At 43.0% G+C, this 23,652-nt stretch overlaps 1 long non-coding RNA gene across 1 annotated transcript; it reads left to right on the top strand.

Annotated features, from left to right (window-relative positions):
• The first annotated feature begins 1,280 nt into the window (after positions 1-1,280).
• Positions 1,281-23,401, top strand: LOC149525719 (uncharacterized). Its single transcript, XR_016348414.1, has 4 exons — positions 1,281-8,680; positions 10,788-10,886; positions 13,063-13,135; positions 18,914-23,401. It is a non-coding gene; the product is annotated as an uncharacterized LOC149525719 (long non-coding RNA).
• The last annotated feature ends 251 nt before the right edge of the window (positions 23,402-23,652 follow it).

Genomic DNA, 23,652 nt, shown 5'->3' with positions numbered 1-23,652 from the left:
CCAGTTCTGGTGCCATGAGACAAGCACAGACCAGTTGTACCACGTAGTTATGCAGCTATGGAATGATGAGCAGTGCCTACAAAACTTTCACGTGTGTGCCAACCCATATCCAAACATTTCTGCCTTTGCAGCAAATAGAAGAGTCTGGTCTGTGAGTACTTCTAGCTAGCCACACTCAGTCCCTGTTAATTTGATTCCTGTGCTTTAATTTTTGTTTGGCTGGGATGCATTTTGTCTGTAGGTCTGAGACCTCAGCACACGAAACCACATATTCCTCTCAATGTCTCCAAGACTCTGACCATTGAGAGTACTGGCTAGCTCAGCAGTGGTAGCAAGAATGAGAGTTCTGCATTGTCTTCACTGCCAAAGGTTTGGTGAGGGGCTGTGAGGAGGGTTACAGCATAATCAGAAATGCATGATATTTATCTCACTGAAAAATGCCAGTAGAGCAGGAGTGGGCAAGACCGCCTCTGTGGGCTGTATATGACCTGCCAAGCCAGTTGATCTGGCTGGTCACCACCCTGCCGCTCCTCTGCCCTCGGGCCAATTGAGACCTGGGCTATGTCTACACTATAGGCTTTTTGCTCAAGAAGCTTTTGTGGAAGAGATCTTGCGCAAAAACACATCCACAGTACAAAAGCACATTGCAAAAGCGATGCGCTGTTACGCAAGAGAGTGTCCACACTGCATGGGTGCTCTTGTGCAATAAAGCTCTGATGGCCATTCACAGAATGGCCATCGGAGCACCTGTGCTTTTTCTGATAGGGGTTTCTTGCACAAAAAGAACCTGTGGAGCGTCCCTGTGGAGCGTCCCTGTGGAGCGTCCCCACATGCCTTTTTGTGCAAGAACTCTTGCACAAAAAGGAGTTATTCCTCGTAGGGAGAGGTATACCTACACTGCAAAAAGCCCTCCATTCTACTGTAAATGTTTTGCACAAAAATGCGCTTGAGGTGTGGACACTCCATGGGTTTTTGCACAAAACCTCTGTAGTGTAGACATAGCCCTGGGAATGGGGAAGTGTGCAAAGTCTCCTCCCCCCACCAGGGTCATGCAGCACCAGAGGGAACTGCCAGCTATTCAAAATAGATGACACTTCTCTCTAGGTGACGCACACCCCTGGCAGGCTGGAGGCAAGAGACTCCTCAGCCGCCAGGCCCTGATTGGCCTGGGGGAAGGAAAAGTCTCCTCTCATCACTAAGGGCGCACAGAGCCCAGAGGGAACTGCTGGCTGTTAAAAATAGCTGGTAGTTTTCTCTAGGTGCCAGGGAGTGTGTTTGGGGGGGAGGGAGGGAGGGCAAAGACTTCACATACTCACCCCCGGGCCATCAGGGTTTGTGGGTATGGGAGCACCTGAAGTCTCCTAGCTCCACCTCTTCCGGGGAAGCCCTGGGCCACTTCAGAAATATGTGAAGTGCACCCCCTTAAAAAATTATTGCCCACCCATGGAGTAGAGACAAGGCACCACAATTTTACCGAGTTACCTATGTGAGGACAACATGGCTGACCTTGCTTAATTTTCCTTGTGGTAAAACTAAAGTATTTTGTCACCATTAGGCTTTTACAGCAGGTTAGCAAATTCATGTTAAAGACATCTTTTAGCAGTGAAGACAAAGACCTCTAGATTGTCCACCAGTGGTTTTCGCACCGTGTTGTCTGACCTTCTCAGAGCAGCTGTAATCCATGCAACATGCAAAATGGCTCTGGATATTGGTGTCTGCTAGTGCTCTTAATATTAGTACAGCTGATGCTCCACCAATGTTAACCAAGACAAGGGACTTTTCAAAAGCTTACTTGGTGTAGAGCAGGCTACACCGTACACCACCTTTTTTAAAAGTAAGCTTGTGTGAGCTGTGTAAGAGATTTACAGATCCGCCTCTCACTGAGCCCCCGTTTGTCTGTGTTCATTCCTTCCTTTGCTAAGAGAGGATTGTGACATTAGAGCAATTTAGCTACCAGCGATGCTGTGATTTCCATACACTGTTGCAGCTTGAACTGAGAGAGAGCCCTCTGGAACACTTCTGGCATATTTGTGCTGAGCTGGAGTGGCGTTCTAGTGCATTGTAAACAAATAGATGGTTGGTTACTAGTTTTGTTCTGTACTTTGCAGTATGCATGGCTGGTGTCTCTGGTGAAATGATGCATTCTGGCACTGTTTTTTCTCTTAGGACTAAAGCACTAGTCTGTAGCTGTCCAGTGTGCCTTCAGTTCAGCCATGTTATCTTGAGTGTGGTATCCCATGGGCCTTGCTTAAGCAATGACTCAGTGCAAGAAGAAGACCAAGAGTAGGGTAGGCCCCTTATTCCATGGAGGTGGTTGAGAACAGTAGCAGAAAATGTGTGAGCAGCAGACGAGCTAAATTACTTTTTAGTTTGTTTTCATCCATAAGATGATTAGTGATTGGACACCTAATATGGCAAATGCCAGTGAAATGAGGTAGGATCAAAGGCTAAAATAAGGAAAGAACAAATTAAAAATTACTTAAGTTAGATGTCTTCAAGTCCCCAAGGTCTGATTAAATGTATCCTAGAACACTCAAGGAGCTGACTTGAGAAGATATCTGAGCCATTTGCAATCATCTTTGAAAAGTCATGGAAGACTAGAGAGATTCCAGAGGACTAGAAAAAGGCAAATATGCCCATCTATAACAAGGCGAATAAGGACATCCCAGGAAATTAGACCAGTTAGCTTAACTTCTATACCAGGAAAAATAATGGCACAAATAATTAAGCAAGCAATTTGCAAATATTTAAAAGATAAGTAACAGCATGGATTTATTAAGAATAAATCATGTCAAACCAACCTAATAACTTTCTTTGCCTGGGTAACAAGCATTTTGAATGGGGAGAAGTTGTAGATGTATATCTTGACATTAGTAAGGCTTTTGATACAGTTTCATATGATTTTCTCATAAACATGGGAAGTACAACTTAAATGGAGCTACTATAAGGTGGGTGCATAACTGGATGAATGACCATTCCCAGAGAGTAGTATCAGTGGTTCACAATCAAGCTGCAAGGGCATAATGAGTAGTGTCCCATAGGGATCAGTTCAGATTCTGGCTGTCTTCAATATTTTCATTAGTGATTTAAATAATGCATAGTGAGTAAGTTTATAAAATTTGCGGACAATACCAAAGTAGGGGGGTTTGCAAGTGCTTTAAGGATAGGATTGTTTCGAATTTTAATCTGAAGTAAATAGGATGAAATTCAATAAGGGCAAATACATAATGCTCCATTTAGGCAGGAACAATCAGTGAGAAATTACTATCTAGGAAGGAGTAATGTATAAAGGAATCTTGGGGGTTATCATGGATCACAAGCTAAATTTGAGTGAGCAGTGTAACACTGTTGCAAAAAAAGCAAACATTATTCTGGGATGTATGGCAGGAATGTTATAAGCAAGACACAAGAAGTAATTCTGCTCTACTTCACTCTGATTAGGCCTCAGCCAAAGTATTATATGCAGTCCTGGGCACCACATTTCAGGAAAGATGAGGACAGCTTGGAGAAAATCCAGAGAACACAAAAAATGATTAAAGGCTTAGTAAACATGACATGAGGGAAGATTGGGGAAAAAATTGGTTTGTTAATTCTGGAAAAGAGAAGACTAAGGCTGTCTAGACTGCAAAGAAAAGTCAGAAAAAGATACACACATTGTGAACTGCAATTTGCGTATCTTTTGCCACTCCTTTTTGGAAGAGGCTTTTCCGAAATTTGGCCCATCTACACGGGGCCAAATTTCAGAAAAACCTCCTCTTTTGGAACATCCCTTCTTCCTCATACAAGGAGGAATACAGGGATGCCAAAAACTCATCCGCTTTTTCTGAAACTGTTCCAAAAAAGTGGATGCGTTCCTTGGATGCAGCATAGTTTTTCCAGGATACCGGAGGTAGACGTAGCTTAAGAGGGGACATAATAGTTTTCAAGTACATATAAGGTTGTTTCAAGAAGAAGGAGGAAATTGTTCTCCTTCACCTCTGATGATAGGACAAGAAGCAATGGCCTTAAATTGCAGTAAGGGTAGTTTTGGTTAGACATTAGGAAAAACACTGGAACAACTCAGATAGTGGGGTTGTGGAATCTCCATCCCTGGAGACGTTTAGGAGCAGGTTAGTAACACCTGTCAGAGATGGCCTAGATAATACTGTGTCTTGCCATGAGTTCTCTTGCCAGAGAACTGGACTAAATGAACTCTCAAGGTCTCTTCCAGTACTACAATTCTATTATATGGTGCTGGGGAACTTTGCTTCTGTTGCGTCGCTTCTGCCCTCTGACAGTCCAAACAGCAAAGGAGATGAGGAATTTCCTTGTTCATTATCTTTGTTTCCTTCTTACCAGAATGTAAGCTGCTGGGGCAAGCCCTTTTGACAAGTTGACTGTTACTAGGCAAACTTTTTTTTTGTAAACCATTATGAAGCAAAAGCATAAATGTTCCCTTTCTAGCATGAGATACAGACATTGTAAGTAGGATTAATACACGTAGTCGCTTACAAGCATTTCATGAAGTCTAAATACATTGTGATAAGCCAGATACCCATCTTATCTGTGCTAAACGCTGAACAGGACTGTTGTCAGTGCTGGGTTGAGGCCTAAACTCTTGGCAAGAATGGGCATATGCTCTGCCAGCATCACAATCACCTTTTTAAAAAAAAAAAAAAAAAAACATTTAAATGTCTGAAGGCCAGGGACTTGGATGGCTCAGAGAATTAGTAATGGCTTTACTACTTATAATTTTGTACTTCACTAGTGCCAAGATGACCCAGGCAGTGGTTGTCAGAAAGGAGACTAATTCCGAACACTGCTTGAAATGCCCACCTGTAAAGAGGCATTCCCAGGACACTTGATGCTGTTATGCAACGCTTTGAAACTCAAGAGATTTGAAGCCCCTGTAGGTTTTGAAGTTATATTAAGTGTTGAATGTGAAAAGGTAATCACTGTGATGGAAAGCCAAGCAAAATGAATAGGGTCTAGCCACGTGAAACAGTAATGTAATATGCTTGCCCAGTGTAGTATAATGCTCCAGTTCCACAATCTTCAGCCCAGTGTGCTCAAAAACAAGTACATGTAAGCTGTTGGTTAATTATACTATTTTTCTTTATCATAAACAGTTTATCTGCTGTTACTGAATATGCATTTATGTACACGTGCTGTTCTCACTGTAACTCCACAGTGAAAAATCCATTACCAGTCAATTCAATTCTGTGAAGTAATGGAGTAAGCCACAGTAAACAATCAACTTTAGACGGTTAATAAATTGCATGAGTTGTTTCTCTTTGCTTTTATAAATAAGGGTGGCCTCAGTCTGCTTTATTTTTTAACATTATTAATCTTAATGGAAAAAGTGCATAACTAAATTTAAAAAAAGAGTGCAGTGTCACAAGTCACTGTTCCTTGTCCAAGCTCTACAGGTTGTTGCATTGTGGTACAGATCTTGCATTGTCCACCTAAAGCTAATAACTACAGGTGCTGGAACACTGCCGAAAAGTGTTCATGAACACAGGCTCAAATTCTAAATGACTGTTCAAATTCAACCCAGAGTAGGCTCCTTTTTATTTGCCGTTCAGCAATAGTCCTAAATAGATTGCGTTTCACACAACTATCTGTTCTTCTTATGGTTACCCATATTTATATAGGGGAAAAACGGTATTCTACGTGCTATTCTGTTTTGCTTTGGGTTTTTTTTTTTTCAGTTTTAACTGGGGACCACTAACATTATTACATGACTTTGGTAACCAACTGCATATCACAAACCCCAATTATTTAAAGTAAAAAGTTTGCAAACATCCTGAGGGCTTAATTACCTCGCAGTACTATTCAGTAAATATAACTGAGTAATATACTTGCAAACATCATAACGGGTATCAAGTGGGCAGCAGGGAGGGACGGGAGGGTAGATTTTCTCCACTGATTTGAAATTAACGTTTTAGTTTCCTGTACTGATAAGAAACAGCCGTGTATTTTATTTTTAGCCGATAAAGATAGAGAACAGTCATGGACTGTGATTGTCTATTCCTGCAACAGAAAATACTTAACTTAAATTCTTCTAGGTAAAAAAGAAAATGTACAATTGTTTGGCTCTGACTTCACTTGTTTACATGGGGCAGCTTGCTTATGGATTAGGCAAAAGAAACAAAATAAGCACTGGTATGTCCATAGGTATTCATGCAAAAGCTCTTGGAAAGACCTCTCCAGGCTAACAAGAAATGTATTATTGGGTGATATTTATTTTAGAGCTCTATTGTACTGAGGAGAGGTCCCTCAAGATGCCTCAACTAGAAAATGTTTCCTGCATTGCTAGTCTTTCACTTTTAGTTGAGAAAATTAGCGTTTATGCTTCAGGTTCGAGAGGACCATGGCAAAACATTCTGATCTTTTGACACTTACTAATGAAATAAATATTGATAGCAGAAGTCTGGGACCACAGCTTGAGCTTTACCATTTCTTTCAGTTTTCTGATGGGTCTGCTTAGTTTACACCCTAATATACCATTATATTTGTATCTTGGGGCCTCAAACACGGATACGTCAAAAACAAAATTATAAATAGGCTTTATGAAATTCCATTTTTGTCTAAGAAGATTTAATACCAATTTGTAATTTCTTTAATTTTTAACTTAGTCATAGTGGCAAAAAATGTAATTGGAACTGGGCTTAAGTCATCTCTGATGGGGGATGCAGAGCCCTCTGCGCATGGCTGATGGGCCCAAGACACCTGGATTCAAGGTGAGGGGAGAAACTGTGCTCCTGACCCAATGGAGGAACAACCTATTGCAGGGGCAGATGAGTTTTGCGGGGCCCCCCTTTGGAGAAAAAATAGAAAAAAGGCATCAAAGGCGCAAATTGAAGGCTATTTTCATATTAAATGTGAATTGGGGAAATTTGATAGAAACTTAATTTAGTTGGATAATTTTATTTTAATTATATTGTAATTCATTCTTAAACAAAATTCTGCATTAATAATTAAAAGTTTTCATTTGTATTTAAGTCTATTATAGCTATCTAGCCCTTTTGGCAGCACATTCTTCAATTATGTCATTAAAGTCCATTTCTTTACCCAGGTTGTTTTCAATCAATATAATCAAAAGACCTACAAAATGCTCCTGGCTCATAGTAGATCTTAAATAATTCTTTATTAGTTTCAATTTAGTGCCCACTCTTTCGGTAGTACCACTCTGATTATGTGAGCTACCCTTCCTCATCCCCTCTCCTAACACCTCCCTCTACACACTTGCCCTGCCTCTCTCCTCTGGTACTGGTCCCTCCCCTGCAGGTGTCTGCCCTTCTGCTTCACCCCCAGAGTCCCCTGGCACCTGCACCTTCCCTTACCCCCTTCCCTCACTGCCCCTACCCCTTTGCCCTCTTTTTCCCTGATGCCCACCCCCTCATCACTCTCTGCCCTCGTTCCCCTCATGTCCCTGTGGCCTCACACATTACTTGTTCCATCCCTACCTTCCTCATGCCCACTCCTTCTTTCAAGCCTTATCCTAGCACCTCCCCCTCCAGCCCTCAATGCCCTTACCCTCTCCTCTCCCAGCATCACCCTCTCCCCCTCCCACTGACACCTCCCCTCCGGCCCTTTTCCTCATTGTCTCCACTTGGCCCCCTGGCATTTGTCTCTCCTCTACGCAGTCCCTGGGTGCCCTCCCCGCAAGCCCAAGCCCACCTTCTGCCTTCCAGTTTGCGGACCCACGTGCCAGACCGCATGGCGCAACACTGGGCTGCGCAGTTTTAAAGTCCCGGACCGTGACATCGCACTACGCCCGGGCGTCCCCCCTCCCAGCTGGTGTGTGGCATTTCAGAAGGCCACGCATGCGCTCCCTCAGCTCTACAGTGCCCCATACTGGCCAGCGCTGGGGAATTTAAAGTGCGGGGCTGCGGTGCCGCATCACAATCCCCCCTCCTTCAGCAGACGGCCCACTGGGAAATTCCTGGTATCCCGCTGGGCCAGTCTGCCCCTGTAAAAAACTCCAGCGCTGGTGTGGGGCCTATTGAAGCACGGGGCATTCGCCCTGCCCTATATCCACTGCTGACACACTGTGCCAGCTGCAAGCCCTGAGGGAGGTCGCACCACTGCTGAAGGGCTCCTGCCTGGGAATGGCCCTTGTGCTTTCAGTCACTGAGTGAGGGAGCACAGCTGCATCAGCAGAGCTTGTAAGGACTCTGGTTTGGTTTTGGAGACAGTGCTGCTGGATTCCTGAAGACATGAGGTGAAAGGGAGGCTGCAGTCCTGATAGGACAGAGCAATGACCCCTTCTCAGGTCCTGCCTCCCTGTGTTCCCAACTCATGAGGACTATAACACTGGAGCTGTAAAGGGCTCCCTGCATTGCCATGGGCCCCATAGCATTGGCTTCCTGCAGGCACTGTGTGTGGAGTAGGATGAGCTACTAATTCTTATCCATTAATTTTTTTCTCTTCAATTTTTCTGACAGGTGAAACTGATATTTACCCACACCTAGCAATTTAACGCGAATCCTGCCAAATCTTACCATGATGATAATCTGAGGTTATCTGGAGTAATAAGCACCTCCTGATCTGAACAAATGTTGAAGTAAAAGGCTCAGGAATTTCTTAGCCCAGCTGTACTTATTACCTGACTGAGACACCCTATGAAATATGGGAGACACTTTCTGATATTAACACCAGTATCTTAAAATTGCAAGGAATCAGACCAGTATGTCATGTAAGAGATCTGTGAACATGTTACCATTTGCCAAGTATGATAATCTTGTTTCTATGTTTGAATCACCTTAGTGTTATGAGTTTTATAAATATGTATGGTACCTCTGTGTTTCCAAACTTGTGCTGTGTTTTTGGGTGACACTCCCAGACAGATTAGCAACAACACTGCCTAGCCTATTTGCTATAGCCCATTAAGGATCACCAGCTGTAGAAGAAACCCATTGAAAAAGACCAGGACTACATGTTATGAGCCAGTAGTCATGTAGAGGCATGTCTATGGAAACAATGCTAAGGCTTTTCCATTCCATGTGCTATGAAGCTTTTGTTTGGGACAAGGGAACTACAGGCCACATGGCAAAGGATATATAAAAAAGCAGCTGCATGGTCTCCATTTTGTCTTCAGTCCTGCTTCTTACTTCTAGAGTAACTTTTCTACAAACTGAAGTTCTGAACAAAGGACAGAAAGGACTGATAGAGGAGGTATCTGAGCCTTTAGCTATGATCTTTGAAAAATCATGGCAGACAGGGGAGATTCCAGAAGACTGGAAAAGGGGCAAATATTGTGCCCATCTATAAAAAGGGGAATAAGAGCAACCCAGGAAACTATAGACCGGTCAGTTTAACGTCTGTCCCAGGGAAGATAATGGAGCAGGTAATTAAGGAAATCATATGCAAACACTTGGAAGGTAATAAAGTGATAGGGAATAGCCAGCATGGGTTTGTGAAGAACAAGTCATGCCAAACTAATCTGATAGCTTTCTTTGATAAGATAACGAGCCTTGTGGATAAGGGAGAAGCGGTGGATGTCATATACCTAGACTTTAGTAAGGCATTCGATATGGTCTCGCATGATATTCTTATTGATAAACTAGGCAAATATAACTTAGATAGGGCCACGATAAGGTGGGTGCATAATTGGCTGGATAACCGTAGTCAGAGAGTTGTTGTTAACGGTGCTAAATCCTGCTGGAAAGGGATAACAAGTGGAGTTCCTCAAGGGTCTGTTTTGGGACCTGTACTGTTCAATATCTTCATCAATGATGTAGATATTGGGATAGAGAGTACGCTTATTAAGTTTGCAGATGATACCAAACTGGGTGGGGTTGCAACTTCTTTGGAGGATAGGGACATAATTCAAAATGACCTTAGCAAGTTAGAGAAATGGTCAGAGGTAAACAGGATGAGGTTTAATAAAGAGAAATGCAAAGTGCTCCACTTAGGAAGGAACAATCAGTTCCATACATACAAGATGGGAAGCGACTGTCTAGGAAGGAGCATGGCAGAAAGGGATCTAGGGGTCATAGTGGACCACAAGTTGAATATGAGTCAACAGTGTGATGCTGTTGCAAAAAAAGCAAATATGATTCTAGGTTGTATCAACAGGTGTGTTGTAAGCAAAACTCGTGAAGTCATTCTGCCGCTCTACTCTGCACTAGTTAGGCCTCAGCTGGAGTACTGTGTCCAGTTCTGGGCGCCACATTTCAAGAAAGATGTGGAGAAATTGGAAAGGGTATAGAGAAGAGCGACAAGAATGATTAAAGATCTAGAGAACATGACCTATGAAGCTAGGCTTCGTGAACTGGGCTTGTTTAGTTTGGAAAAAAGAAGATTAAGGGGGGACATGATAGCGGTTTTCAAATATCTAAAAGGGTGTCACAAGGAGGAAGGAGAAAATTTGTTCCTCTTGGTTTCTGAGGACAGGACAAGGAGTAATGGGCTTAAAGTGCAGCAGGGGAGGTTTAGATTGGACATTAGGAAAAAATTCCTAACGGTCAGGGTGGTCAAATATTGGAATAAATTGCCAAGGGAGGTGGTGGAATCTCCCTCTCTGGAGATATTTAAGAACAGGTTAGATAGACATCTGTCAGGGATGGTGTAGATGGAGCTTGGTCCCGCCTTGAGGGCGGGGGGCTGTACTCGATGACCTCTTGAGGTCCCTTCCAGTCCTATGATTCTATGATCCAAGCTATGAATGTGTTCCAGAGGGACTTTCAAGCCAGCAAACTCCCCAACAGAGCTAAGAACCTTGAACTCTGTAGTCTTATGTATGTATCTGATTGCTTGACTGTTTAACAACTGTCTTCTTTCTCGTTCATTCTTTCTTTTAGTTTAAGACATCAAGTGGTGTGGTGTTTGGATAAAATTCCAACTAATATCAACCGCGTAACGTGGCTGACATTTGGGAGTCTGGAGAACATTTTGTACGTGTGAGTAGAGTTTTTAAAATAAGTTCTTGCTGTACTGAATCTGGGTGCTGACTGGGAGCCAGAGACCTGGAATGCAATAAAGGGGGTTGTGTGATTTCTTTTACAGCTTCTTGACAACCAGTGGGGGGAATCAGAAGCACAGTTTGGTCAGTGAGTTTAACCACCAGTTTTGGGAGTATCTGCTTTCCCTTTTGCAGCCTGCTCTGACCTTGCTTTTCAGTGAGTGCTGCCTTAGGCACACCCAGTCTCACAGAAAGCAACCTCAAATTATCATACCAACACCTTCCATTAATCATTGGGTGTTCCAAAAACACTTCAGAGCTGGTCTAACTCTGCTGCTGTTGAAATCAGCCATTAACCTCAATAAAAACAGTATAATGAGAACACTGAACTTCTCTAAAAATTCCACCCTGAATATTCAAATTGTCAGTGTGGCCTAGGGGTAGAGCACTGGGCCGGGACACAGAGAACCTGGATTTTTAGCTCCATTTTGGCTATTGGCCTGCAGGGTGTCCTTAGGCAAGTTGTTTCCTCTCTGAGTGTCTTTTCCCCATCTCTAAAACGGGTATAAAAAGACTGGGCCATCTTTGTAAAACACTGAGATCTACTACAAACAAGTGCTAGATATTGCTATTTACTATTGTTAATGAGTGGAAATATTCAGTAAAAGGGAGGAGTGAATTAGTGATGGCCTATCAACCTACTGCAAGGTGTTTATTTTTTAAGGTAGAAAATATTTGTGGCTCTTCCAGTTACCTTACCTCTCTCCTGTTTCTACAGCCCTCCTTGTCACTCTTCAAATCAGCAAGGAGTTTCTCCCAGAACTGCTACACTGATACCCAATTCAGGTGTGAAACCCAGATAAGAGTAGCTAGAATTCTCCCAATGAAAATGCACAATACACAAAAAGGACCCTGACTGGGAGGAGAAAAGTCCCTCTGACTAGTAGGAATTTGCAAGGGAGCAAAGGGAAAACAAAGTGTTATGTAGGTCCAGGGAGCACAGATACAGGTATTCACACCAGGTATAAGTTAAGGCTGGATTCACAAGGGAGATGTAAGTGCATGAGGGGACTCCGCGGGGGTGCATCTCTCGGGTTCTCTGGGGGGGGGGGTCCTGGCCGCGGCCCCTCGCCCCTGCCCCGTGCGGGCCGGGGTCGGACCGTCACAGCACGTACCTGCCTTTTAAGGGCTCAGGTCCAGTTTTTAGGCTAAACAAACTGCTCAGCTGCTGCAGGACATGTGCAAAGCTGACTGAGTCTTGACATCACTGGGCGATCCGGTGCCCTAGCTCGTTCCTCAGGATGGGTGAGATTCACAAACTAGGCATTTCCCCCTACTGGGCCTGACTCCTAGTATGCTCTGAGCACATTGTTATGCTGCAGCTCCCCACACCTGAAGCCCATTACCCCTGTGGTTTGAGCACTCACTTGGGAAGTGGAAAGCAGGTCCAAATCTCCACTTGCTCTGATTTGGTGCAGATACTTAAAGCTATCCCACCTTCCAGGGGAGTTCCCTGCCACTGGCCTATGGCGTACACTAGGCTGGGGGTTCTCTTCGTACTGGAGAAATAATTGAGAACACATGCACATGACTGACTCTATAGTCTGGTGTTTAGAACATCTGGAGGCCAGGGTTGAAGGCCTTGCTCCATATCAGACAAGGTAGCCTTTGAACATTTGTGTCCTACATTTTAGCTGAAAGCTCTCACTTTTTCGGGTGCCTGTCCCTGTACTGCAGCAGGAGCCTGGGCACCTGGGATTGTAAATTCCACCAGGTGGCAGGAAAGGAAAATGTTAAGCACTGCAATGCCCAAGTTCCCATTGTGAATCTAGCCTCAGTTCCTTCCACTGTTAACGGCTTTCCTTCAGCTACATTTTAAAATTCTCAGCACCTATTGGTTCTGACTATCTAAATGAAGGGCCCTGAGCGTAGACTTTAAATGGCAAGCAGGGGAGTCCAGTTTAATATCCGAGCTCGCTGGTTCTCTTATAAGCTGTGATGGGCATTTTAGAAATGCCTAAGAATGATACAGAGATAGAAACAGGCACAAAATAATTGAGATCATTCTAAAACATTTTGAATCTGCCACAAGAGGTCACTATAACCATTAACAATGGGTAAATGTGTCTCATAGCAGGGCTTTGAACACTGATACATGTTTCCTTTCTTCACAGTATATTGACAGAGTAGAAACTAAGGGGCTACGTCTACACTGGCCACAATTTCCGGAAAAGCCATGCAAATCAGGTAAGTCAGGATAGGGAAATGCGCGGGGGATTTAAATATCCCCCGCGGATTTAAATAAACATGTCCACCGCTTTTTTTCCGGCTTGGGGAAAAGCCGGAAAAAAAGCGTCTAGACTGGCGCGATCCTCCGGAATAAAGCCCTTTTCCGGAGGATCTCTTATTCCTACTTCAAAGGAATTCAGCAGTTTCGTTGACGCTGGTAAACCTCATTTTACGAGGCATAACGACTTTTGTTGACAGAGTTCTGTTGACAGAAGGTGTTATTGCATCTAGGGTTGTGTCTAGACTATAGGGTTTTGTCGACAAAGCAGTTTGCTTTGTCGACAGAACTGAATGTAGTCTAGACGCTCTTTGTCGACAGAAGTTTTGTCGACAGTATCTGTCGACAAAACTTCTGTCGACAAAAGCCTGTAGTCTAGACATACCCTAAGGCTGTACTTGATTATTTATTTCCCACATGCTACATCTGTTTTATAAGGTGACCCTATGGGCGTAGTATTCTTTCATTACTAAATTCAGCACAAGAATCCTACCTATGAAAAATACAGAGGCTGTTCTTTCCTTTTCCTCCCTAAGGAGCAACCTTTGCAAATAGACCTTGTCTGCACTACAGAATTTTGTTGACACAAGTTATGTTGACAATCAGAAAGAGCTATAATAACATTGCTACTGTATGTTCACACTGTACTCCTGTTGGCAGAGCACCCTCCATTCTTGGCGCTCTAGCATTAAGAGCAGAGTACTATGACTCATGTGTTACGTGAAGGAGAAAGTGAACAAGGAAATGTTACTTTCTCCACCATATTCATGATTTTATAGATCTCTATCATCTTCCTCCATAGCCCTGGTCTATTGTTTCAAAATAATAAATGGAGTGTCCACAATCTGAAGAAGTGGGTTATGCCCACGAAGGCTCATGATACCATCTACATGTTTTGTTAGTCTCTAATGTGCTTCAGAACCATTCATTTTTTTTTAAAAAAAATTTCACTATGAAGCCCCTTATTTCGAAAAAATGAGCTGGTTATTTTGAAAGCTGTACTCCTGCTTTCCCTGGGGAATAAGATTATTTTGACATGGTAATTTTGGGAGTAGTTATTTTGAATTTAGTTTGAATTTAGTTATTTCAAAATAATTTCCTAGTGTGGACATGCCCTTAGTTGTCTCTTTTCCAAGCTGAAAAGTTTCAGTCTTATTAATCTCACCTCACAGAGAAGCTGTTCCCTATTCTTAATTATTTTTGTTGCCCCTCTTGGTACCTTGGTACCTTTTTCAATTTAAATATTTTTGTTAAATGGGGGCAATTAGAACTGTATAGAGGACTAAAAAAGAAACAAGTTAGTTTAAAAATGTTGTAGGACTTCAGAATATACATGCTAATAGATGAGAGCAGTTAGAAATTTTCAAAAGAAGTAATAATGTCACTTGATAATCTAGGATTAAAACCTGCTTGTCAGATACATTCAAGTAGTTCCACTGATTTCAATAGGACTGTTTGTGTGAGTCAGATAAAGGAGATTTGGCCGTAAAATTTTGGGCCAGATCCTACCAGCTGGTATAATTCCACTGACTTTAATGCTTCTCACCAAATGAGAATCTGACCCATTGGCACCTCTCTCACTCAATTAGAATCACATTCTAGACCCAGTGTGTCAAAGTCATTTGGTGGCAAAGATAAAATTACATTTTTAATTATGTGTGAGCTAAATCTCCAAATTAGGGCCATATTCCAAACTTGATCCATCAGAAATCTTTCATTGATAACTGGGGGCACATTTCATTTGGCCTTTCAAGATCCTCCTCCTGTAACTATTTGATTTGCCCATGCAATTGCTGCCACTGAACAAAATAGTTACATAATTGCATGCCCCCATTTAATTGAGATTGGTGCGAATATTGGATTAACTGGTGATTCCCTGAATTCCTAGAGCTTGTCTACACAGAGAGATTGACGGGCGCAGCTATTACAGAGTAAGCTATGTTGTGATAGATATTTCAGAATACATCTTTTGTGGACATTCTATTCTGAAATAAAAGTCTCTATTTCAGAACCATTGCTGTGCTTTGTGTAAAGTGACTTATTTTGGAATAGCATCCTCGTAGGGAGCTATTTTGGGATAGCTTTTTTTGGGGGATAGCTATTCATGGTCAATTTACTTGTATTGGTGAGCTCTTAGTGACTGTGTTGATTAGCAATGCACTTGAACGAACGTACATTTAAGTTATATTATTTCTGTGATAGGATAAAAGACTTCACCTTTTAAAGAAAAGCAGGCTCTCTTTATGCCTGTCTTTTAGTTTACAGCATGTACCAGAACTGTGCTGTAGGATTACTTTTGCCCAGCTGCAGTCCACCCCTAGAAAGAAGCTGTATTCATCCTAACGGCAGGATTTCTATTAACACAGCAGTTACACTGTCATTTGGGCAAAAAGCCAAAGTCAAAACACTGCTTCACTGGCTCTGCCACTGTCCTGATGTCACATCCCCTCCTTTAGCGCCCCTGAACATACTCAGATGAAGCAGCCAGTTGTTAGCTAGAGGCAGCCGCTCTCCACAGAAACAAGAGATATGAGCCATACGTGGAAGACCAGCATAAAAGCTCTATTTGTGTTCATTTAGGAGTCAAGGGTTGGTGTTAACTCCAAGCAGACAAGACTAATGTTGATTGCTCTCTGTGAGGCTTTAGAAAGATTGTCCATCTTCCGAGTCTCTTAAACTGCTCATGTGAACTAATCTGTAAACAACTGGACAGGCCACTTTTCACACTTTTGAGAGGTTCCTCCAAAATCTCATATTGAAATCTCCCTCCCTTCCCCCCCCCCCCCCCCCCAGAACTAGGGCACAGATTCTCAAAGGTGCCTACCTCCCACTGAAATAACTGATTTACATTCCTAAATATCTTTGGGGATTGAGCCCAAGTGCCAAAATGTGGCCATACTATGCATGTTGCAAATACCTTAGATAAGATTAGATGGAGCTAAAAGGTAGAGGGAACTTCAGTGAGTTATTTTAAATATACTTCTTGAAAAGGTAATTGGGAAGTGACATTAAGTCAGTAGGGAAACACTCAGATACATCTTCCATTACAACGCACGTTCTACTGTTCAGTTCATGATCAGAGTACGGAGAGTACACATATAGTATTGATCAATAACTGGGTTATGCTTAATGATGATGGTTCAAATATTTAGGTGGGAAGTCTAGTGTGAGTTTTGCTTCAGAAAATGAGTTTGTGCATTTCTTTAAAAAAGTGTTGAGCACTAAGGCAATGAGAGTTAGCATGTTTGTTTGTTCAGCATCACAGAGCCATAGATGCTACTTACACGAGATGAGGGGATGTATTTTATTGGGGAAAAATCACTGAAATTCAGCGCTTCCCCACATGATTTGGAATGCATTTAAACAGAACTGCATTCAAATTCAAGTGCAGCTGGTCACAAATAGAGATTCGTACAAGGTGCTCCACTTAGGAAGGAGCAATCTATTTCACACATACAGAACTGGAAGCAACTGTCTAGGAAGCAGTACTGCAGAAAGGAATCTAGGGCTCATAGTGGACCACAAGCTAAATATGAATCAACAGTCTGACTCTGTTGCAAAAAAACCAAACATGATTCTGGGATGCATTAACAGGATTCCTGTAGCACCTAATAGACTAACAGAAGTATTGGAGCATAAGCTGACGAAGTGGGTCTTTGCCCATGAAAGCTTATGCTCCAGTACCTCTGTTAGTCTATAAGGTGCTACAGGAATCTTTGTCGCTTTTGCAGATCCAGGCTAACATGGCTACCCCTCTGATAATTAACAGGATTGTTGTGAACAAGACACGAGGAGTCATTCTGAACTCTGCACTGATTAGGCCTCAATTGGAGTATTGTGTCCAGTCCAGAGAAGACTGAAAAGGAACATGATAGCATTTTTCAGGTATCTAAAAGGGTGTCACAGGGAGGAGGGGAGAAAATTGTTCTCCTTGGCCTCTGATGATAGGACAAGAAGCAATGGGCATAAACTGCAGCAAGAGAGGTTTAGGTTGGACATTAGGAAAAACTTCCTAATTGTCAGGGTGGTTAAACACTGGAATAAACTGCCTAGGGAGGTTGTGGAATCTGCATCACTGGAGATATTTAAGAGCGGGTTAGACAGACCTCTATCAGGGACAATCTAGATCAGTGGTCCCCAACCTTTAGAGGCTCCTGGGCGCCCCGGGGGGCGGGGCCACTCAGGCGCCGGGCGCCCCGGGGGGCGGGGATGCCCTTGCACCCGGGGCCGGCTGAGCGCCTTGTGCCGTGGGCCCGGGGTCGGCGCCACCACCCGAGCCGCGCGCCCGCATGTGCCCTGGGGCTAGGGCCGCCCAAGCGCCGCGCACCAGGCACCGGTGCGTGTCGCACGTCTGGGGTCGGCTCCTCCAGTGCGCCGGGGGCGGGGCTGGCCCAGGTTGACGGCAGGCGCACACAAATGCCGTGGTGGGCGCTATGGAGCCCGCGGGCACCGCGTTGGGGACCACTGATCTAGATGTTCCTGCCATGAAGTCAGGGGACTGGGAATTGATGGCATCTCAAGGTCCCTTCCAGTTCTAGTATTCTATGATTCTAAGGTACATGTACACACATGTAATAACAAGTGAGAGCTATTGAAGGACTATGTAGCAACAAGGAAGAAAACTTTATTTCATTCATCCCTGTAAGTCTGGGCAATGTTATGCTAGTGTTTCTAATTATCACAGTAGTTTTACATTCATGCATAGGGAAGTAATCAGAAAACAGCTATCCTTCTCGGATCTTGGGAAGACTGATACAGGCAAGAAAACAAGAGTCATTACAGGATTTATTTGATATAACAAGAAGGTTTAGCTCTCACATAAAACATTAATGAGGTAGCGGGATGTAGGTGTCGCCGAGTTACCTGATTTATTTTTATATTACCATGGTTCTAGGGCAGAGCAGGCCTGCACAGTCACAACTGCCAAAAGGTGCCCAGTAGAGAATCTGTTCCCCAAAAGTGTGATTAGAGACCCCCAAAGCTGGCACAGTGCCCAGGCTCTATTCAGACACCAAGGGAGTCAGTGACTGGATTCCTTCATAGAAGCCTAATGAGTGGATGTGTAACTATTGACAAGTGGATTTGTACCTGGGGCTTCTGGAATTTAGCACAAGAGTCTCTACAGCTTGAGCTACATAGCCAGCTCCTTCACAGATTAGACTGTAGAGCTCACTCATTCTTTTCTCTACCTATAAGTGGGCTAAATGTTACTACATGGGAACGTGTACCACACCCAGTATGGGTTACAGATGCTTAAGCAGAGTTACTACAAATGGAAAAATCACAGACCTTATTGAAGCTGTTGGGCATGTTAGCCACCTCTCTTTCAAACAAGATGCGGGAACAAAGAAATTCCTCTTTGTTTAGTGATATCTGAAACAATAGAAGCAACTAAATTGCACGCAAGTCCTGGGCAGAGGATGGGCATGTGGGCTGAGCATTTCTCTCTGGGCTAAGCCAAACACAAGGCCTGGAGAACTGGTTGGCTTGCCACTGTATGAAAGGAACCAGAAAGCAGCAAGGAGTCAGCAACACATACAGTGTAAGTGTAACCCTGGGAAGAACCCAAAAAAGAGAGGGGTCTTTTTGGGCAAAGTGCTGGCTGGAAAGGCAAGCTTGGAAACTATCTCCAGTTTACTGTGTTTAGGGAGACAAGTCTTGGTGTATATTCTCTGTAAACAAATGAGATTTTACCTCAGAAATTCCTGTCCCTATCATCAATTGTTTTCTGCTAACAGAAACAACTCAGCAAGACCCCAAATACTGGCCAATCACTTGGGCCAACGGGCAACAGTCCTTTCATGCTAATCCAGGCTGCAAGAACAATGTGAAAAACAGGCCACTGGGTTCCTTTCTGGAAAGCCCACCCCTTGAGCTGAAGACAAAATTAGACTTTGGTCATCTTAGAACCAACCTCTGCAGTTAATCCTGTCCCTCATCTACATAATATACTGGAACCATCCCATGTGAAGAATTACCATTGTGACCCACAGAGAAACATCAGGTGTATCACAGTAACCATAGCCAATGGGTTTGATTGATCATGATATTTCCATTTCATCTTTCCATTCCCACATGTGAAAAAGTTCATTTCAATGAAGGTGTGAAGAACTACTATGAGTGTGGAACTGTGTCTATATTTTGGTAATGTTGCTACATAGGTGATGGGAGATGTGCTATAATTACTTATAATTCTATGAATGTCAGGAAATTGAATCTGGGAGAGAAGTTAATTGATGGATAGGTGAAGCCATGTCATGTCTAACTTGGATGTAAATATTCTCTGTTGGATCACAGAAGGCTTATTCAGTAAACACATGAGGCTTTTAAAGGGTAGCGCTGAGAAGAACCCATTAGTATTTTTCCTTAAAGAAGAAACCGCCTTTTCTCCCTGGGGAGAACATAGGGTTATGACAAACTAAGGGGAAGAACATCCCACTCTAGCTGTCAGATCTGAATGTCATCTCCTGCCCTTCTGACTGGCATGCTTAAGAAACTGGTGGTCTTTGTGCCTGCGGGGAATTAAGTCTGACTACTGTAATGTTAAAATCTCAAGTGATGCAGACAAGTATGAGTCAGCCTGTATGTCACAGTAGGTTTATAATGCTGAAGAAGAAATTTACTCTTGGACATACTTTAATTGACACACCAGATTTATATACATGGAAAGGATAGCTTTCAAAATAAAAGATGACAGACTATTTCAACAACAGCTGGTCTAATTCCTTGGAACTATACTAGCAGATGTAAACGGTTATGTTATGTACTATATTAGTAAATATCATTTCTTCCCTTGTTTCATTTTTTCTAAATATATACATGTATTTCATAATATAGCTACACCTGGTCAAGATGTTAAATGTAAAAACTCTGCTCATTATGGGAGATTCGCCACTGACTTCATTAGCACTGGGATTTCACCCAGGAAGTCTGTACATTTATTATGAGATTTTAGTAATAATATACACTCTCAGATTGAAGCTAGAGTGTTTTTCCCCATCAGAAAAAACTGTGACTTAAATATTCTGACTTTCTTATCTTTCTTTCTCTCTCCATTTTTCTAATTTCTGTTTCTTCCCATCAACACCTCCTCCAGCACTGCCGAGTAATGATTACTGGTGAACTACTGCTTCTATTTCCGCTCAGTGATCCAAAAAACAGCAAGCTTAGAGAGTCCTGTCATGTTCCACACTAGACCCAGTGGTTTAAGCCACTGGTACCCAAACACTTTCAATCATGTTCCTCTGCACATCCAGTTCGAGTCCCCCTGGGAGCCAGGGTAGAGGTTAGGAGCATTGATACCAATTCCATGAGTGCTCCAGGAATAGAGCACCCACAGAAAAATATAACGGGTGCTCAGTACTCACTGACAGGCCCACAGATCAGCACCTTCCCCTCCCCACCAGCCCTCCTGCTCACCAGTGACTCTGCTGATCAGCTCTTCTCACACCCTTCCAGAGCAGTTGGCCTCTGGGTGTGAGGGGTAAATGGAGCATATGGTGGAGCTGAACTGTGCTCCAGGAGGGGGAGGGGTGAATGGGGCAGGACAGGCTTGGAGAAGGATGGGGAAGTGAACAGAATTTCTCTCATCTGAGCCTTCCCTGAAAGCTGCTGCAGGTTCTGACAGGGACCTGGACTTTTAGTGTCTGGGGGGCTGGGACTGTGGCTGGAACAGACCTAGGGGCAGAGTGGGGCTGGATCTGGGCCAGTTGTGCCTGCATTCTTGTAGTTTGGAGACCATTGGTTTAAGCCCTTCTTTATAGAGCTCCCACGGATTCCTGCAGAATGCTTACCTGGCCCAAGCTGTGCTCCTTTGGGCTTGGATCCTGACTCCATAGGTGCTGGAATTAGGGGTGCTGCAGCACCCCCTGGCTTGAAGTGGTTTCCATTATATACATGGTTTACAGAGTGGCTCAATGGCGCTCAGCGCTCCCATTATACAAATTGTTCCACTTCTAGAGCCCTCTGCCTGCAGCTCCTGAAGCCAACTAAAACACCTGCTTATTTCACTTTGTGAACTTTCATGCTTTGTACAGTGGTCTAAGGTGCAGGATTAGGCCCTTAGACCACTGTACAAAGCATAGAATGCTTGTAAAGTAAGGAAAAAAGCCTTAATAACAATAGGTCATCAACAGACCATCCTAAAGCCTGCTCCATGCAGCTATGTAAAAAAGGTGGATTTTGATGTATGCCTGGGAGTTAAAAATTGCTAGAGAAGAGATAATTGCATCCTTTTGCATAGTCCATCAAAATGACTTTTACAAAACCACATGCAGGCTCCAAACCATTATGGATTTGTGTATGCAGATTTTGTTTGTCAGCTGCTTTATGGTAAGTAACAGAAAAATGTCAAGAGACATAGTGTGACTGTGTTCCATTAGCACTTATTTATTTACCCTACTGTTGAGGAGAGGAATCCATTGAAATAAATCCCTGCTAGAGCAGTCGACCAGTTAAACAGGAATGTGCTGCCCACTCACCCATAAAACACTAATTATTGCGGCAGTACCTCTCAAATGAATCCCTGCTAACAGGAAACCATTATGAAACTCATCAATTTTTAGTGCAACTCAATCAGACTGCACACAGTCAAATAAATGTATATTGAAATGCTTAAATACAATTTTTCAATGGTGTTGCACTGTTGTCTGCGCAAATCCACTTTGACTGAGGGCTCAGTGATTTGCAATTCATATGAAGGACATATAGCCCAGAAATCTGTTTTCTGCTTATTGCATTTTGGATATAGGGGTAACTCCTGAGAGAGAACAAGAAGAATTCTGTAGAGTCCTTTTTCCTTGAGACCTAATGTTATTCTTTAATATCCATGTTTTTCACAGGTAGGTAATAACATCCCCCAAAATATAAAAAAAAACTTGTAATAGTAGTTCATGCTTAAGATGCATACATGAAAATATGTACTGTCACATTAATTTCTTTTTAGTTACATCCAGATGCAATCAAATCTTTTGTAGAATGTACGTTTGCCACAAGGCATGAAAATTTGATTGTGCAAATTTCTGTCTCCTAGAATTCATATGGAGGTTTTCTAAAATGTTCTGTAATAATCAAGGAAAAGACATAGGCTAACTGAGGGACAAGGCTCTATGTACATTTTCATGAAACACTGGAATATGTATGTTTTAAAATGTTGTACACTGACAACTTTGTACACATCTTGGATCTTCTACATCAGCCAAGAATCTCTCCTCTGGAGTTGAGAGAATTGCAGAAATCCATTCGCAGACAGATCACACTATTGTGAGACAAGGTGGGTGAGATATCATCTTTCATTGGACCAATTTCTCAGGGTGAGAGTCTATCGTGAACGGTTAAGTTTAGCTGGCTGATGAGCTAAAAGTACTCATTAAACTTTCAATTTTCATTTTTGGTGGAGAAACAGGTATACATTACTGAGTTACACCTCAGCTCCATGGAGAAATGTGCCTCTGTGTACAACTGAACACTGAGTACAAGGCAAAGGGGGCATGTGTAGTGTATTCCTAACCCACGGCACATCAAAGAGATTCCATGTCCTGGGTTTGATGACTCTCTATCCAGAAAGAGTAGGGGACAAAAATCCTGGGCATTGACAAATGAGGGCCACAGGTAGAGCTGTGTCAGTGGCATTACCAGGTCAGTAGGTATGGTTTTTGGTGCCAGGGAACCAGGCAATTGTGATAAAGTATGTATGGTGTGTTAGGTTGTGTTAATCTTCCGAACGTGAAAGACCATATGCAACACTGTGCAGAAATATTGTTGGCCAGGGTGTCTTCAAAGTCCATTGGTTATCTCTCCTCCCACAGAACTTAGGGTGACTAGACTTGCTGTTCATGCTGGGATTCATAGTTAGGGGTCATCCATGCTAACCATAAGAGAGAATTACTGTCACCTATCTCATTCTTGATGGAAGCCACATGACTGACAATGACCCTACATCTGACATTGTCTGGAAATCAAGCGCCATGTGACAGATCAGCTGGTCGCAACATAGACCGAACATTGTAGCTTTTCCCTTACGATTGTGCATGCCAGGACTTCAAGAAACATTGCTGAAGTCATGGTGATATTCATAATAATTGACTTAGTGCTGGGCAGAACAGCATGTAGAATGGTGAAAGCCTGAGGTTGGTTAATACTGGGGACAAAATATGTGCCCCTATAAGCTCATGCAGCCCTGATTTCAGTTTATGGTATTTAAATTTTGAAGTACACATGTTTGGTGGCACTGGTGGCACTGGGACTCCATGCTTATGTGTGCTGCAGTCCCACAGGCATCATATCTACTGACAAACTTTGGGTGACTGCAGTTTTCGTGGTTGCCCTCAGAGACCGATGTGTTTTTATAACAGTATTATTTACTCTTCATGCTTTAGTAACAACTCCAGATAGCCTGTGGCTTAGTTCCACATAGCTATGTGCTACATTTTGGTTTGCCTGTCTGCATGGTATAGTTTGTTTGGAGAGCTATTGTTAA

The sequence above is a fragment of the Pelodiscus sinensis genome, chromosome 1 (assembly GCF_052426305.1).
Source record: "Pelodiscus sinensis isolate ZL-2025 chromosome 1, ASM5242630v1, whole genome shotgun sequence".
NCBI classification, from domain to species: domain Eukaryota; kingdom Metazoa; phylum Chordata; order Testudines; family Trionychidae; genus Pelodiscus; species Pelodiscus sinensis.
This window is presented reverse-complemented; position numbering and strand designations above follow the sequence as displayed.